Genomic DNA, 12,842 nt, shown 5'->3' with positions numbered 1-12,842 from the left:
TAGGTTGATTACGTTTAAGTAGTTCTAAGTTCTAGGGGACTGATGACCACAGATGTTAAGTCCCATAGTGTTCAGAGCCATTTGAACCATCTTTTGTGGTTCGTTTCACGAATAGTAATAGAGGAAAATACGTTGACACGAACAGGCATTCGGTTCTATGTTTGTAGTAGAATCCTTACTTCCATTCCTATGTTAATATTATTTACTCCACAACACTGTGTTTCAAAAGAAGCTATCGTCCTATGTGTTCATTCTGGTCGTAACGCATTTATTTAAAAATAAACGCTGCCGGAACGTATCTGTACACGGCGTCGCCGGTACTATGTTGTGGAACAGCCTGTAGAGGCGCCTTGTGCCGTAGCTGGGTAGGAAGAGTGGGAACTCGCTCGCTCGAACTTCAGTTTTCCGACAGACTATATACATCTTGTACACCAGGTGTAACAGTTTTGTGTGACTGCCTTCCACGAGGTTATCAGTAGGTCTGACGGAATGTCATCTACTTCCGGGTCATTGTTTCGACTTAGGTCTTTCAGAGATTTGTCAAATTCTCCTTGCTGCATGATGTCTACTATATTCTCTTCATCTACATCCTCTTCCATTTCTATAACATTACCTAGAAGCTCATCTCGCTTGTGTAGACACACTATATTCTCCTTCAACTTTTCAGCTTTTCCTGTTTTGCTAAGGACTCGTTTTCCGTATGAACTCTTGATGTTCATCTAGCTGCTTCTCTTTTTCCAAACTCCTCCTTAATTTTCCTGTAGGAAGTACCTATCTTTCCCCTAGTGATATATGATCCTATATCCTTATATTCGTTCTCTAGCCATTCCTGCTTAGTTGTTTAGCATTTCCAGCTAGTTTTCTTTTTAGACGTTTGTATTCCCTTACACTGAATTTTTATGTTTTGTTCTTTCATCAGTGAAATTCAGTGTCTCTTGAGGTGTCCAAGTATTTCTATTAGGCCTTGTGTTTTTACCTATTTAATCTTCTGCTGCCTTCAGTATTTCATCTCATACGGCTACCCATTCGTCTTGTACTGTATTACATTGCCCTTTCCTGGCCAGTCGTAACGCAGTGATCCCTCTGAAACCCGCAACAACCTATGTCCCATCACCTAAGTTTCCAAATTTTTAGTAAGTTCTTTAGATTTAATCTACAGTTCATAACCAATAAATGGTGGTATAATCCACTGGAATTGTCTTACAATTTAAAATCTGGTTCCCTAATCTCTGTCTTATTAATATATAATCAATCTGAAAACCTCCGGTGTCTCCCGGTCTCTTCTTTCATGTTTCTTAAGGCAAGTGCTAGCGTTGATTAAATTATGCTCTGAACAACTTTACGTGCTTCCAGTCTTCCTTGTTGGTTGATTGAAGGATTGAAGTCGTCGGTCGAGGAGGTGGCGACAGTCACTCATTGCCGGCCGTCGCTGTTGCAGAAGCTGGATGTTGGCGCGCCTTTTTCTTGGCAGTGTCACCAGGCGAAACGAGCTCTTGATGTGCGCTAGCTAATGCTTCCCGTCCGCGACACCGTGTCAGAAACTAACATTGCAAGTCGAGCGCAATTACATGCTGCCAAACCCCGTCAGCGTGGCAACTCGCGGGAGTGCCACACAACACACCTCCTCCACCGCCTTCCTCCAGCCAGACTCCCCTCTGCCCGCGCTCCACGCGGCCGAGTTAACACTACCAAAGATCCTAAATACCTCGGTTCTCCACACGACTTATCGATGTACTCGTTCGATAGCACAGTTTTCCCTAGGCAAGACCCAGCGTAAAAATACAAATAGTATTTACAAAACAAACAAATTATACATAGACATAAATGCATGTATATACAAATAGTAAAACAATTACAATATACAAAGACACAGAAACGTCATATCTTCAGATAACAAAATAAGGAAAAAAATTTATAGTACAATAGACGGAAATAGGAGGATATGCATTTCCGGCTTACAAGCTGCCGAACCACGTGCATGTGTCAGTTCGAGTTTCACAACGCTGAGGCGGCAGCGTCCCTTTTATACATGAAACCTGAGAAATATCTGTTGAAATATGTGTTCACCTAGGCACCGTTGCTGGCGCGATTATTCATAGCTGAGAGAGATGTTTGCATAGTGGATCACCTTTAGCGAGATGTTTGCATAGTGGGTCACCATCGCAAGCGCAGCTAAAAGGTTCTCAAATTTATAATGACACCGTATGTCTATGTATAATGATGTGTAATGTATGTGTAATTAGGTGTGATGTGTGTTTCATGAAGGTTTTCCTTGTGCAATCCATGTAATTACTTCTTACAAGACCTGCATCTTTCCAAATAGCAGAAAATGATGAGCAAGAGAAATCCAGGCACCAGAAACTGACATTTTTATATAAAAAAATATACCTGTGAATATCCCTTCATGAGATCCTCCCTCTCCACCGCAGATCCGCCAATTTCCAGTTCCAGGTAGAGGAGGTGGGAGGGGGCTGAGGGGAGGGGGGAGAGGTTGGGGATGGGGTGGTGATTGATTTACTGAAATTTTTTTTAAATAAATAAATAAACTATATTCCATACACTGCCTTCAATCCCCTAAATTGTTTAAATAAACAATATTCCAAACATTGTCTAAATTGTTTGAACAATCTTCTGTACACAGCAATCGATTTCTGGACAAATTCTTTAACTAAACAAATAAACCATATTTCATACACTGTCATAAATAACCAAACAATATTGTATACATTATCTAAATTATTTGAACAATATTCTATACACTACAACCGAATTCCCTCCAAATGACCAATCAACTGAGTCTTTTTGCTACCAATTTCCAGGAGCGAGGGTGGGAGGGGAGGATTTATGGGTGGTTGAGAGGTTAATTAATTGATCAATTTAATTAAGTAGTCAGTCAAATTGGTAAGCGTGAGAGGGGTCATTCCAACAACTTAGACCTTAATGTGTGCCTGAGGCACCAAAGGAGGTAGTTTCCTGAAGGGCGGGAGGGAGGGTAGGGGTAGGGAACAATATGTTAAGGACCTGTCAATGAAAAGGAAGGGTCCTTTTAGCAGAACAATAGGTTAAGGACCTGTCAATCAAAGGAGAAAAGTTGGTTAATGACATGACAATCAAAGGAGAACAATAGGTTTTTCCCTGAGTGCATACCTGCCCCTGACGTAGGCAACCACACTAAGAAAATGCTCTGATACGAACTCTGCCCCACAGCACCCCATGCCATCTGTCTCATAGAGCACCAAAGGAATGCCAAAAATAACAACCCGAACAAATGGACGGATCAACAACCAGGTCACTTAACCACACTACATCAACCATTGTGGAGAGATTTGGAACTTAAGCCAGGACACTGGCGCAGAGACTGTTGGTAAGTGACATTATGCTACCACTGTTTCTGTTCCATTTATACAGAGGCAGAACGAAAATTGTCAACACATGTGGCATACTCGTACAGTAACCCATCCCAGTATTGGGCTCATGCAATAGTGCCTAATTTGGGTAATCTCACAGCTTCTGACGCATCTGACTCTTTTCTTTTTTTCTAAATGATCCTTCCTGGCGCCCAAAAGGAGAAGCGAGGGCAAAGTGCTCCACTGTCACAAACTGAGGCCACCTTGTAACAATATCCTGTTCCCTCCCCAGGAACCAGGGGAAGGGTAACAAAGCACAGCAACGTTTTTTTTAAGGTTTATATACCTCTAATCCAAGTTCCATACCTTTTTGTGCGTGTCTTTGTCATACCACCGAGCATAGCAGAACTGACGCCATGAGGAGGAGGAAATGACATGTCACTACACTCGGTGGGACTATCCACACATAGTTATTAAGAGAAGAACATTCCAATGACCTGAGAATAACTGGTATTAAAAGTGGAAAATACATGGACCAGCCCATCATTGAATTTGCCCCTCAACTCGGGGGTGAGTTAAAAGAGACTACAGAGAAAATTGGAAAAGAAAGATTGATGTTTGAGATTTCGGACAACTGAATAATGTCGTTCATTAAGGAAGCACGTAAAATTACGGACATTTTTCCTGCTCTCAGCAAACAAATCCCCTTCATGCGATTCGACTCCATTTGTGGGAAGTATCCCATGTCTGGAAAGACAAGCAGGTAAGGAGTTACATGAGGAGGGGTTGTATGGGTAATTATGGCCAGATGGGTCTTACCAAGAACCATACTCCTATCGCCGGTCCACACACCAGGTAATGCTTGTCTATGTCCTCAACATTACAGTTGACACGTAATGGAGTGGCTGCTAGGTAAAACCTGTGAAGATGTGACAGGCATATTTACTTCCTATTAACAGCAAGGTACCCTGCAGACTGGACTCAGTGGAATGATATGGGCCACACACCAGTCACCATACATCACACCAGTGGAGTGAGGAATGCTTCCTTTGAACCACATTTGGTGACTTGTTCTGCTGATGAAAACCATAGATTTCCTTTGTGAACATCAAGGGGTTAGGTAATATTGCAATATAGACGTAGCTCACTTTGAGGCAAAACTGACAGTAGTAAAAGAAAGAAATTGTGATGTTCGAAAGCTGGACAGGGACTGAGAGAGTGTGCAGTCGATGGGCCTTCAGTAATAGGCCCAAAAGGCCTCTGTGACAGTGTAGCCACAGTACCATTTGAGAGCTGACTGAAAAGGGCTATCACTCTGTAGGGAATGTGATAAGGGCTTAAATCTCTCCTGCACTGCAGGAGGTGATGAACCCAATAATGTTAGTATGTGGTGGATCATGAATGGTGGTTTGGGGAGTATGTGTACCACGTTGGGTAGATGTAACGCCAGACGAACATTTATATATTGTGTCCTTTGCAAAAGACTGAGGTCTCATAAACGATTATGAAGGAGACCAGTTCGTAATTCGGACAGTAGGTGCTGGCAGTTGAGGGAAATCATGCTGTGCAGATCACTTTCAAAACCGAGTCCTAGACATCTGATGGTAGCAGCTACATGCAGAGGAGCAGCGCCGTCTGCAGGAAGTTATAACTATAGCGTTGGATTTCTGAACATTAACTCAGCAACCAGAGGCCTCACTATAGGTGGTAATTCATGCCAATGAATCTCTGACCTCAGCACCACTGCCAAGGATTAGGACGAGACACTCCATATAAGCAGTGAAACAGAATACGTGCTCACTGAGACAGCCCAGACACACAATGATGGAGGCTGTAGAGTAACGGTTCCATGGCGAAAGCATACAACATAGCAGAGAGTGGGCACCCTTGATGCTACAAATGACAGGTAAAGATGGGAGGAGTGAGATGACCATTGTAAGGTACATGGGAAGTCGCTCCACAAAGGAGATGCATTATGACATCAATGTTGGTATCATGGTATCCCATACTGCGGAGCACCCCTTCCACGTAGTTGTGATCGACCCAATCAAATGCCTGCCTAAAGTCAAGAGTGACCAATAGACCAGGCACATGATGAACATGAGCAAGAGCGATTGTGCCCTGGTAGTGACAGAGGGCAGTGGCGATGTTATTGACGCCTCCCAAATAGGTCTGATTAAGAGAACAATGTACTGGCCAATATGTTTAAGCTGTGCAGCCAACAGGCAAATAACACCTTCGTGTCACTGTTGAGCAACGTCAACGAGCATGAATCACATGTCAGTGACATATACCGTGAGGGTTGTGGGTGGGAATGCAGAGAGAATCGATGAAACTATCTGGGATCTACACAAAAGTGTACTTAAGATCCTAACAAATTTCTGTCCAGAATGGTACCAGTAACAGCAAGTCCGATAAAACTCTCATGAAAGGCCATCAGGGCCAGGTGATTTGTTCATAGAACCTACCTGGATAGCATCGTAGACTTTCCCCTTTGGGACATTTACAAGCAGAGCCATTGACGCATGTCCAGGAACTAACACAGTGGATAATTTGGAGACTGCCACAATGCTGGCAGTGTGATGATGGCTAAAATGGCTCTGAGCACTATGGAACTTAACATCTGAGGTCATCAGTAACCTAGTACTTAGACCACTTAAACCTAACTAACCTAAGACCAACACACACATCCAAGCCCGAGGCAGGATTCGAAACACAGTGACTGTAGTGGTCGTGCGGTTTCAGACTGATGTGCCTAGAACCACTCGGTTACACCGGCCAGTGCAAGGTGGTGACATAGTGCAGTGTACGGCTTAACATAATGTGCATGAGGAGCACACCCTATAATGCATTAGGTATCTATACACCACCCACCATCAGTCGGAAGAACATTAATTAAAGTCCTCCAATGGTGGCCATTCCACTACCATTTGGTACATGGAAGTATGCTACTACACTAATCCATGATGCATGCACACCCTGACCACATATATCCTTTAAGATGACATCGAGAGGTGGCAATGAGCTCTTCTTTGGCATAATTCACCATCGCCTGATGGTCTAGTGAATACAGCATCGTAGTAAATTCCTGGAGAATGGAGAAGTAGAAATTCTGGGTTTGTTGACAGCACACCATAACCTCCCTTCCATAATGAATCACAGCCTTGTTGAAGGCAGACGTGGCCCAAAGGACCCAACATGACGGAACACACTCAGTGCATCTTTGATGAGCTGTCAGCAGTTGGGTGAAGTAAGATGAATTGTGTTCAGCTTTCATAGTACCCAAAGACACCACACGTTTTGGTGGCAGATATATGCACCATGGTTAGAGAGTGCAATGGACAAAACTTCAGCAGCATGCACCCTGCCAACAATATCATAGGAGGTATAAACATGATCAAAGCATATAGGTGAATGGTTAGTGAAAAGCATAAATATGCTCCCAAGTGTCCACAAGGCTGAGGTGCTAGAAAAATGCTGCTAGTGATATGCATGGAGAGTAACATGAAAGTTGGTTTTTCGGCCACTGGTTGGAGTTGAAGTCACATCCCACAATTAAGGTATCCTATTGTACCAGGAAGAGAGATGTGACTGCCTCAGAGAAGGGAGTAAAACATTCACAGCAGCGAACCAAACCAGATTTAGCATAGACGTGGATGATTCTGACGTCACTAAATGTGAGATCCATACCTCTGGTATCGCGGAGATAGGCAACTATATCAGTGTGGATACTGTCACAGTAGAGGAGTACCACTCCATTACCAGTAGGGGAAGTTTGGGAGATGTGTTCTGTGAAACCAAAGGGAGCGCAAAGACTGCAACATGAACCTCCTGAAAGAGGCCAACGTCAAGCTTCCCATAACACAGAAATTCATGGAGTAATGCCGGTATGTAGGCTGTGTGCATGGTATAGACATTGACTGTGGCTATAAGAAACTGCAATCGCCAGGTAATCGAAACATGGAGGAAGCATGAGAAACTCCCCTTTATGCCCTTTAGAAGGGCCCATCACTATGATGGGGAGGGAGACGACTTCAACATTGGCATTGCATCGCTCTGTACCCTACCAGAATAGCTATACTCAGCACCGACGTTGTCCATCCATGAGACAGATATCTCACCCACCTAGGTCACAGAACACTATCTGAGGTGCTCCTACAGGTAGCGTCTGATACAGAAAGAGGGGCAACAAAATCTTGCACAAGTAGAGGAAGGTTGGAGTCCTTAGGTGGACTGCTGATTAGAGATGGTGTAGGGGATAGACATCATGTGATTGGAATGTACTGGAAGAGAGAACATCATCAGCAGGCAGTTATCAGAAGAGATATGGCGCTGTCTCTTCCATTGCCTCAGTGACTGTTCCTCCCTAACGCATTGTTACATGTCGTCTGACTGCCAGACAGCAGAAAGGTGGTGTCTGGTATAGCCCCATGGCCAATCAACAAGCAATGGGTAGGGACAGATGGCTTGCATCAGCTGATGCCCGTCATCCATTGTTACTGCATCTGACAAGAATTTAAGAGAGACACAAAAACCATCCATCCCTCTGTAGAGATGAGTCAACGCCAGTGCTGACTGATTCAGAGTGGGTATAGAAGTCAGACCTACAGTGGATAAATAAGATAGAGGTAACACAGTGATTGCCACAGGTTGAGTGACTTCTCTGATTAGTGTTTGAACCAGTCTACGTTTGAGAGATTCAGAGTCGACATGGCTTTCCTGGCACAACCCGAACAAGTGCGTGATTGGTCATAATAGATGATGAAAGCCGTGCTGGCAGCAATAATGAGGTAAGAAGGCAATGGTTTCTGCAGTTCAGTTTTTATCTGACAGACATCTTAGAGGATGCAATAGATTTCGAATGTCTTCCAAGTTTCAGCAACATGACTGACAGCGTTGCCACAAGGTTTAAAGATGGCAACTACAACATCCAGTGGCACCTCAGATGGGAGTTAGAAAACCTACAATGTCGGGAGGCCAAAACCAGCTTGATCAGCCACGACAGCTCCTGTTGGGCCGTCACAGTATCGGAACTTCAGATCAGTATCATGACGCCACTCAACATTAATGCACAGCTCTTAATTCAGAAGCTTTATGTACACAGAAGTGTTGGGGTAATGTTCGTTCTGGACCATTTTTTTGTGTTGGTTGCATACATTCAGAGGTAAATTATCCCCTCCCCTTAACCTATCGTTAATTGATTTAGAACCCTTAAGGGTTGATTTACGACCCCTAGAAAATAATTCATCCTTCTGAGCAGTCCCCCATTTCTCTGTCCCTCTGGGAAATGCTCAATGTCCCCTCCCTCTCACTGACACCAGCACACTTTACATATGAAATTAATTGACTAATTAATTAAATTGATCAATTATTTACCTCCCACTTTGGGAAATCCACCAGCCACCTCTCCACACTCTCCAGCTTCCCTCTCCATCTTGAAATATGTTTTATTTACTTTTGTGGGAGATGGGGCTCCCAAATTTGGGTAGAGCTCACATCTGCACACCGCAGCCTCCCTCCACCCCCCACTTCCCATGATGTAATAGCTGTAAGCACCGAGAAATAGAATGAACTGTGGCATATTAGTCACTATGTTTGGCCCCCTGCACATGTGTCTGTCGTCTGGGTGCTGTCAGACATCAGGTAGAGCCCCGAGCGCACGTCTGCATGCCATAGAACTAAAAACCTGCCCCATGTCCTAATTACACATCACTATACTGAATACCGCAGAACGTGGACAAGAAGCTAGTGTCCTTTGATATTCGATACCCCGTAAACTACCTCTGCTCTCTTTCAAGTGGCTTCTTCTTGCTTTAACACCTGCACCTCAAACCCATAGACCAGGGTTACCTGCCTTGTGGACCTTAATTTGTTTTCGTGGTCCCCAAACAAAGCATCAGGGACAGCACTCCTTTCATTTTGAAAAACCAGCTTCGCTTAGTGTCTCGGACTCTTTCACTTGGTTACTTCCTCTTTGTGTGAATCAACACGTCCATACACGAAGTTTTCACCACGCCTCAGAATACTGTGTTCGTATTGGCTAATTAACAGGACAATTGGGATATTAAAAATGGCGGGAAAAGTGCATTTGCACTATCCCATCAAATTAATAGTTTTGACAGTCGTAAAACATATTTTCAGCATTTGCGAATCACACACAAAGATTTAGCCCATCAAGTAATTAAATTTATGCTACAAATAGATCATAGCGCTAAAGATATCCGATGTTTTGTATGCACTGATGTTTGAGAACAGAAGAACGCTTCTCCATAACAAATTTTTCACCTTACACTAAGCATATCTAGAGCGAAAAACCTTCCAATTACACACACACTTTATCATAAAGCGTGCACCATCCACTGACTGATGTGGAGCTGCGGTCGCACCACTCAGCATAGGACTAGAGACCCCTCACTCGTGTCGCCAATTGCACACACACACACCTCCAGGTATCCACATGCCAGCTATACCACAAACAAAGGCTGGAGACACTTTCATCGTGACCACCAGCCAATCAGTCTTCATGGTGGTGGTGGTGGTGGGGGGGGGGGGGTAATCGTCTAGCACAAACACTCGACATACTGAATCTTCTCACGCAACATACGTATACTTCTGTCATTGCTGAACCAGTATGCAGTTACTTCGGCATTCAGCCGTCCAAAGGGTGCCACGACCTATCGCCGGGACTGCAGGCAAGAGCTGACAGTTCAAAGCATTCTTTGTACCCACAGGTCACACAACACTAAGCCACGGCATCCAGTCAGCCAAACCCTCATGCCCTGGCACTGTGCTAGACAAATCGGTGCGGCTTGGGTGTATAGCTCTAACTGCAATCCACCCTCTATATAAACTCCGCAGATTAAAAAAATCCACTTTACCCAATCCAAAATGAGGACTTTGTAGTCGATACGCTTCGAATTTCTCACACAAATGTATATTCCTGCCTTTTATACGAGTTATTTTCGAAGACAGAAGATATCGGAGGATACACGCATTTTCACATCGCTAAAATATCGATACCTGTTGTGAAAATCATGTACAACATTACGGCATAGGCTGTATTTCCACTAAGTATTTTCTGATCAGGTAAAAAAATCTGTTCTTATCAGCTTTATATCTGTTACCTTCGTTATAACAGGACTAGTATATTAAACTCATTTTTGGCTCATGATGGAGGACATGTTCTACCTCCGTCTCAGGAAGCCTCCTCACCTTCGAATTCTCTTCAAGTAGCCAAATACCTCATCATGTAGGAATTGTAAATATCAGGTTGATACTAAGTATCACTTCATAAATTCGGTAATATAGCTGATTTTATTACGATGGCCATCTCTCCCTTTGAAGGGGGGAGATTAACATCTCGTTGAAAGACCTCCTCGCAACGAAAAAACGCCTGATTACTGCTCCAACTCATGAATCATATCCGTGGTAATGTCGCCCCCTCTCCCACCAGTGTGGAAACACGTCATTGATATCAAGTTGATTCCCTCATTAGTTAAATTGATCATGAAAGTCCTTTTGCATGGTGAGTAATTTTTTTCCTGCAGTCAGATTACAGTCACCGGGTAAGTTAACAGACGGTTTTTCCACAGGATGGGTAGTAACCATACCATAATTGGACAGCAACCGCTCAGGGGAAGCGACCTTCACCAACAGCAGAATGGGCGGCAACTGCCCTGGCAGCCGAGACCGGCCGGAGCCACCGGCGTGCACGCGAATAGCAGCCAACGCCACCACCGCCAAACACGCATGAGGCGGCAGTTCCGGGCGCCACCCAGATTGCCTTGTCCGGCTGGCTAAAGCAGATCGCCTTGCCCAGCTGGCTAAAGCACGTCGCTCACAATTCCAGCATACCGCTCCGAAACTAATCCTGCCAAGATCTGTCGGCCCGTGGGGCAGAAGCATGCGAGCCCCGCCGCCGCCGTCATTGACATGCATGCACCGCTTATGTTATCCACATCTACATCTACATGGATACTCTGCATAAAACATTCAAGTGCCTGACAGAGGGTTCATCGAACCACGTTCACAATTCTCTATTATTCTAATCTCATAAAGCGCGCGGAAAGAATGAACACCTACGTCTTTTCGTACGAGCTCTGATTTCCCTTATTTTATCGTGATGATCGTTCCTTCCTATGTAGGTCCGTGTCAACAAAATATTTTCGCATTCGGAGGAGAAAGTTGGTGATTGGAATTTCGTGAGAAGATTCCGTCGCAACGAAAAAGTCTTTCTTTTAATGATTTCTAGCCCAAATCCTGTATCATTTCTGTGACACTCTCTCCCATATTTCGCGATAACACAAAACATGCTGACTTTCTTTTAACTTTTTCGATGTACTCTGTCAGTCCTATGTGGTAGGGATCCCACACCGTGCAGCAGTATTCCATAAAACGCAGTTCTTTGTTAGCCTTCCCCACAACATATCTTATGTGTCCCAGTTTAAGACGTTCGTTATTATAATACCTAGGTATTTAGTTGAATTTACGGGTTTTATAATAGACTGACTTCTCGTGTAACTGAAGTTTTAGTTCCTTTTAGCACTCATGTGGATGACCTCACACTTTTCGTTATTTAGGGTTAACTGTCACTTTTCGCCCCCTTCAGATATCTTTTATAATTCGTTTTGCTGTTTGTTTTGATCTTTATTAATCGATAAACGACAGCGTCATCTGCAAACAACCGAAGACGGTTGCTCAGATTGTATCCCAAAACGTTTACATAGATAAGGAACACTAACTCAGCACGGTGCAGCAGCTACTGGCCAATGCTGCACATCCGATGAAACAAGCAGCACCTACTACATTTGCTATATCACCTTTTCGACAGTTTTGTGAACATGAGGAGGAATGGCTCTAGTGGTTGTTCCATTTTGAAGCCCACGTCATCGCCCACAATGTACCAGGTACTGTGAAACTTCCCTATCTGTTATCAGCAGGAGGAAGTGCAGTGCACCCCCTCGTGAACAAACTGTTCCCCAACGCCATTCCGAGTGAACTTAGTTTTGAACAGGTGGTACAGGCGCTAACTAACTATTATGACCAACAACTGAATGTAATAGCAGCAACTTGATATCAGTTCTTTAATTGCAAAAAACGGATGACACAGACTTATCGCGGGTGGGTAATAGATTTGCAGGGTATGAGAAGAAAATGCAAATTCAGATTTGCGGTGCTTTATATTCAGATGTTATGTTGGGTATTGCGATTGTGTACAGTGTATCTGATGTCAAACTCAGAGAACAGATTTTGAAACAGTCCGATCCATCATTTCAGCAGCTAGTGCAAATCTTTGATCAGTACGATTCCAGTGCCCTGTCGGCTGTTAAATTTGAGCAGCCAGCTATTTTCCAGGTTCAGTCCCTTGCTAACTCCGTGGCAGCTTGCGCTGTCCAAACAAAGTAAACACCACCTCTCCACGCCGCTTAAGCAGTTCGCTAACAGGCGGCTACATCTTTCTGAGCACTATGGGACTTAACATCTGAGGTCATCAAT

The 12,842-nt window shown here is 44.0% G+C and overlaps 1 pseudogene; it reads left to right on the top strand.

The window, feature by feature from the left end:
- Positions 1-10,405: 10,405 nt before the first annotated feature.
- Positions 10,406-10,563, top strand: LOC126337493 (U2 spliceosomal RNA; annotated as a pseudogene).
- The last annotated feature ends 2,279 nt before the right edge of the window (positions 10,564-12,842 follow it).

The sequence above is a fragment of the Schistocerca gregaria genome, chromosome 2 (assembly GCF_023897955.1).
Source record: "Schistocerca gregaria isolate iqSchGreg1 chromosome 2, iqSchGreg1.2, whole genome shotgun sequence".
In the NCBI taxonomy this organism is placed as follows: Eukaryota; Metazoa; Arthropoda; class Insecta; order Orthoptera; family Acrididae; genus Schistocerca; species Schistocerca gregaria.
The sequence above is the reverse complement of the archived record's forward strand: the minus strand, read 5'-3'. Positions and strand labels throughout refer to the sequence as shown.